Source organism: Camelus ferus, chromosome 11 (genome assembly GCF_009834535.1).
Source record: "Camelus ferus isolate YT-003-E chromosome 11, BCGSAC_Cfer_1.0, whole genome shotgun sequence".
NCBI classification, from domain to species: domain Eukaryota; kingdom Metazoa; phylum Chordata; class Mammalia; order Artiodactyla; family Camelidae; genus Camelus; species Camelus ferus.
Window position 1 is genome coordinate 31,229,120 of NC_045706.1, and position 6,581 is coordinate 31,235,700.

A 6,581-nucleotide genomic window follows, 5' to 3' on the forward strand; every position below is an offset into this window, starting at 1 on the left:
ATGATGAAAACAGTGGTGTCCAGGGCAAAAGGTCCTTAGGGCGGCAAAACTAATTCCAGACCGCACCTGCTCCTGAGTTTCAGGCTACCAAGAATCTGCCAGCCACAAGATTTTGAGTGCCCAAAGCAAAACCATGCTAGAACAACACATGCAAGGCACCAACACTAAGCCTTTCTTTACATTTCTTCCTTTTCTTTAAAATTCAGTCACCATCTGCGTGGCTAACATCAAATTCCACTTTGCCATCCTGTCATTTTATTCCCCAATTCAATTGTTATAACTGTCTGAGATGTCTATATTGGGTATTTCACTGGCAACACAAATAAACTATGGAAAAAAATATAACGTCTCAGCTCTCCCCTAAAACTCTCTCTCCTTTAAACTTGATACATTGGGCAGTGGTCCCATTTCACACATATATGGAATAGAAACAAACACAGGACCTCAGAATCATCTGCTTTCTGTCCACTATTCTACTGAAACAGAAAGAAGACCGAAGGCGCTGACCCAAGGGCCCCCTGGGGCAGTCAGGCAGGAGACAGGATGGACCACCGGGGAGGAGCTTGCTCTTGGAGCAGCCTTGTATGAAGTCAGGAGGTAGGGGGTAGGCAGCCTGGGCAGGTGAGAGAGACTATGGCCACTGACCATACCGGACAACGTGAGTCCTGGGCTCAGCAACCCCCTCTCGACTCCTCAGGTGGAGGAGACCCGCTCTCTCAGATGGTGGTGAGGCTGAGTGTGCCAGGAAGACTTGCACACCCTGTGAAAGAAGGGCTATTGCTCCATCCTTAAATGACACTGGCAGAAATCATCTCAGGGTTTTGAGTCACTGAGCTCTCTGACCTCACCTTGTTAGAAAGACAAACTCCATCTGACCCTGATCTGACCTCTGACCTTGAGCAGGGCATCTCAAAAACAAGGTGGGCAGGGAGAGGAAGCTAGTAAAATCCTAGCTAGTTTAGGATTTTACAACAGAAAAAGTTTATAGAAGTAATGCCTTTCTTCTGTGACAGGGAAGAAAAAACAGAAGTCCAGGATATCTTGCTACTTCAATTCCCAGGTGCAGGGCTTTCCCTGAGAATGTTTCTCTCCTGTATTCCCAGCCCCATCCTCCCAAGGTCCTAAGGCTTCCCTCACTGTCCCATTCAGGGCCTCAGGGCAGGGCCTTTGCAGGCCTGCCGGCCAGTCTGCCTCCAACCAAACCCCTCTGCCAGCCTCTCTGCCTTCAGACCTTGTAGCTATTCGAATACTTCTGCCTTCTCCTCTTCGCTGAAATGAAGCTTTTCTCTCCAGACTGCTTTCTTTCTCTTGACTCACAAGGTCACCATTAGCTCAGAAGCTTATACAAATTAGTTCAACAAATATTTATCTAGCTACTGTGTGCCAGGCAGGGTGGAAGCGTCTGCAGAAGATCCTAAGATATAAGTAAGACACAGGTTGTGCCCTCAGGAATCTTTAGCCTGAGAATGGTTATAACACAAAATACACACACACACACACACACACACAGGTGAGTCAGAATCAATGCCCTGGACTCTTGGGGGCTTCAAAGGATGGAGCGTTCACACGTGGTTGGTGGATGAGGAGAAGCCTCATCGATGAAAGAGCAACTGAGCTGTGCCTTGCAAGATGGACTGGATTTTGGCAGGCAGAAGTAAGAGGGAAGGATAATAAAGAGAAGGAACCACGAGCACCAGGAGAAAGAAAATCTCAGGGCAAATAGCACATACTCCACTTTGGCCAAAACGGAAGTCCTGTCTCTATTTTCCAGTCCTCATATTTGGTGATGTGAGCAGATACGTTCTGTCACAATGGTGAAACAGAAGAGTTGACACTGGCATATCAATGACACACACAGGTAAACACAGAAAGGCATCAAATGCCAGCCCCAAAGTCTTCATCTAATCAATAATTAGAACAATTCAGGAAAACTAATTTTGGTTAATACTGTCCCAATTAAAGGCTTGTTAGGAGCTCTGTGTGTATCTTCCAAAATGACACTGGGGTGTTTTAACAGTAATCTTTGGAAACAACTGTTCTCACTCCTCGTTTCATAACCCAAACATGAAGCTAACAGTGGGCATTCCAGGGCCACTGGTGGTGGTGATGGGCAGCCCCTGGAGAAAATATCTGTGCAGTGTCTACTCTTGAGGGTGATGCTGAGACAGTGCTGTGACTGCCACATGCAAACTGACTTTTTTCTTTAGGAAAGGCCAAGTATAAGATTGGGGACATCTGCCCTCAGAACAGAGGGTATGACAGACCCAAGAACCAAAGCAGGAAGTCAGGTCCACGTCAGGGCAAGACTTCCAATAGTTCTGAAGTCTGTAAATGCTGGCCAGGGTGGTGAGACCAGGAAAGAGATGGAGAGCATCAGGGGCTGAAGGCCAAGGGTGCTAAAGCAGCAATGGCAGCAGAGGCCATGGTAACTAACACACATCCAAGCCCCCACTTCTCTTGTTTCCCTTTAGACTTCTGCCTGAGCCACCCGGCAGATGCACAAGTCACACAAGATGCTGGTATAGTATCAAGTTATACTCCATTTGGAAAAAATTACAGAGTTTCCCATTAGTAAAAAGCTTTGGTTTCTTCTATCTATTGAATAGGGTAAAAATTACTTCCCCTTCTCCACGGAAGTTCATGATGCTCAGATAAAATGAAGGTGTAAGGAAACTTCGTGGATAGTTCCTTACCAACCACTGGTAAGGATGGCAAGGAACCATCAATACCAGTCATTGATAATGGAGTGGTAATTATTTTGCAATTGCATCTACATATTGATAATTCAAGAATCAACCAGTAAATATCAATAGCTTTCCATACCCCTAACACTACCCTAAGCCCTTTAAAAAGATTCAAAATATATTTAATGCAAAATCAAATTTAAATATTCTGGAGAAATTTATTCAGATTTAAATTGTAGGATTTTAAAACATTTGGCCCTGGATCTTTCTGAGAGTGATAAGACAACACCCCGCCACCAAATCCTTTCACTTAATCTACAAATCTTAGTCAACAAATATTTACTGGCTATCACAATCACATTCAGCAACTGCTGTCTCGTTCCCACACTGATAGGTGTCAGATACAGGCAGATAGTCAAAAAGATTTTAAAATTTTAAACTGCCCTTTTAACACAGAGATACATGGTCTTTCATTTAAATCCTGCTCTTGAACTATGCAAATTAATCCCCATCTTACCAAAGAAGCTATTTTTAAGTCTTATGCAGAAATTAAAAACACATATCTGAGAGGTCACTATATAGCTGAGAGCAGCAACAATACAAATAAACATTCTACATTTTTTTATACAACTCACATCCACTCAAATATAAATTAGTTTCACTGATAGGTCTAACTGCTCGATATTTTTCACTAAGCAAAGTTGTAGAGAAAACAATTGAAACCTGATATAAATAAGATGGCATAACTGTTTGGAGTTGGCATGAGGCCCTTTTTGATCACTTGAAAGTCATTCCTATTTTTTAACCTCATGGTGATGAATCACAAAACAAACATAATTCCAAAAAAAAGTGAACGTTCTTTATTTATCATCATTTTTCCAAGGATAAGAAAGTTTTGAGATTACATATATACAGAATTGTGCCTATTTTTCAAAAATTATTTTTTATCCTGTTACAGAGAAAAGTATAGAAAAGTGAATAAGGTGTTCGCTTCAGCAGCACATATACTAAAATTGGAACAATACAGAGAAGATTAGCAGGGCCTCTACGCAAGGATGACATGCAAATATTTGAAGTGATCCATATTTTTTGTCTGAGACTTGTAAATGATAACCAGTATATATAAAAACAGATAAAAAACAAAATTTTTCTGTATAGCACAGGAAACTATATTCAATATCTTGTAACAACCTTTAATGAAAAAGAATATGAAAACGAATATATGTGTATATATATGCATGACTGAGACATTATGTTGTACACCACAAATTGACACATTGTAACTGACTATACTTCAATTTTTAAATTAATTAATTAATTAATTATTTTACAAAGAAGTGAATAAGACTACCTTATTGCCACTAAAGAAGAAAGAACAAAATATAAAGGAGCCCTACCTTAAAGTAGCTTCAATGGGCAGCTCAAAAGATTGAATCTCAGCCAGGACATTCTCATAGGTTTGATCTGGGTCTTCTTCCAACATTGCTCCTGATTTTCCAGCTGCAGACATCAGATTTTGAGTGCAAAACAGTTGTAATTTATAAGACAAATGTAGTTTTCCTTATAATTGTGACAAGGGTTCTCTGTTCATCCAAAGTAGCAGCAAAAACTGAGCTCACTGTCTGACTTCATGCTATCAAAATCCATGCTTCCAAGAATGTTGCACAGCTGTTGCTGTCCTGTCTCTACTTATAACATTTTATTTGTTATTAACCTTGACACAGTTCAGAAAGTTCCTGCCTGATGCCTGCTATATTTATTTGTTTCTCACAGACAGTAACTGCAAAATAGGAATTAGAAAAATTATACTATAAAAAGTTATTAAATACAATTGACTTGCTAGGGCACATATTATAATATTATTTATACTAAATACACAACAGAAGCTATGCTCCTAGTTATACCTTTCCCACAAACCCAAGCAGGTAACTTGTTCAGAAAAAAGGTAATAATCCTATAGGATATGAGTTTGAGGTCACTGGGCAAGGCCCTTGGATCCCCATCTCTTTCACTTCTCCACCCTCCTCACTGCTGTGTGAAGTTCCTTCATTAGAGAGCCATTCTTTTTTTTTTGGCCCTGTTCAAATACAAAGGCTCCTGAAAGTGGTTAAATTTTAAGTTTTATTAGTCACTTATGCCTCACTGTGAATGAGTTTGCTAGATCTTTCTTGCAGGATAAAATTTGATAGGCAGGGAGAAAGCATGAAGATGCCCGGATGTTACGGGGGCTAGTTCCCCTAAAAGGAAGAGAGAATGCAAGAAGTAGAGGCCCAAAATAGCAAGGAAAAATGTGGCCAACAGCCAGCCCAAGTAGGCTTAAAAAATTAAATGGGGACATATTTCCCATTACCATTTGCACTAGATCTTCCACAATTCTGAGTTTAACTTCATGCTTTCTTGCCCAGTCCTAGAAGGAAGGCATTTAAAGGGATGAATAGTGGCATTCTTTCATAGGAATTTTTGTTTGTTTTTATCAGATTTGTTAATATTGCTCTAAAAAGAAATTGAAGTTCCTTCTCAGAATGTAATATACATATAACCACAAGGCATATGTCATAAATTGCAACATTTTTTCACTTCTCCCTGCTCCATACCCTTGCCAGTGCCGCTCTGAGTGTCCCTCTGTGCCTCATGACTATGGGCTTATCCTTGTGACCTCTGGGAGCTGATGATACATAAGCGGAAGTGACAGTACGTGAGCGGAAGTGGCGGTACGTGAGCTCCGAGCCTGGGCTTTGTAAGGCCTCACGTACCTTTGCCGTCGCCTGAGAAAATCATGCCCTGGCTAGCTTGCTGGTCCAAGGAGGATGAGAGATACACAAAGCAGAGTCATCTCCATGATCCACAAAATTGCAGGGAGAAGCGTATTTTCCCAGCCAGCTGCAGCAGCTGGAGGCAGAGCTGCCCACCCCAGCCCCGGCTAGATCAGCCATGCCCCAGATGACCCATAAACACTGGAGCAATAATGAATGATGGTTATTTTCAGCCACTGAGTTATAGGCAGCAACAGAAAACCAATGCAGCATTCTTCACACCAACCCACCAGTAGGCTCAACTCTTAGCCCTGGTTTTCCTCCATGGCCGGATGGAAGAAATGCATCAGGAAGATGCCTAACAACCGTTTCCCCCAAGAGGAAGTGATGATGCCCTCCTTTAAGACGACACAAAACAGTGATTTTTTTCATCTTGTGTTAAAGACATTTATGTTCAAGGTTTTTAATTTATACTGAATTATCAGATTATTTAAGAGCAGAATGTCTATTTGATTTGTATTTGTATTCCCCATAACACTTAACACATTGCCCTGTGTACAGCAGGTGCTCAAGATATGTTTTCTGAATGAATGAACGATTGACAGCAAAAGCTGCAAGGTAAGAGTTACTTCTGCCTCATGAGGAAATGTTGGTCCAACTGATGCAAAAATATGAGACTTCTAGATTGAGTTTATCAGACTATGAGAATACATAAGTACATGATAGGAAATCACTCTGGTCATAAGAGAGCATTTGTCATCACTATACTACATCATAGAGAACAAATTCATAGGTAATGCCACATAAACGGGAACATATATTTGTGATGACCCACCCAGCCCTAAATATAACATAGTTAAAAAATGGATATTTCTCCCCACATACCCCAAATTTTTACCAGAAAAAAAATTTTTTTAACTTACAGAAGAATGCCATGGACATGGGGGGAGTGTATAGGTCAAGTGGTAGAGTGCATGTTTAGCATGCACAAGGTCCTGAGTTCAATCCCCAGTACCTCCTCTAAATAAATAAATTACCACCACAAAAAGAAAAAAAAAAAAAGAATGCCATGGACATGTAACAATGTTCACAGCAGCACTATTTATAATAGCCAATCTTGGAAGCAACCTAAATGTCCATCAGT

At 40.8% G+C, this 6,581-nt stretch overlaps 1 non-coding gene across 1 annotated transcript; it reads left to right on the top strand.

Moving 5' to 3' along the window:
• The first annotated feature begins 3,667 nt into the window (after positions 1 to 3,667).
• On the top strand, positions 3,668 to 3,774 carry LOC116667401. Its single transcript, XR_004324285.1, has one exon. It is a non-coding gene; the product is annotated as a U6 spliceosomal RNA (small nuclear RNA).
• The last annotated feature ends 2,807 nt before the right edge of the window (positions 3,775 to 6,581 follow it).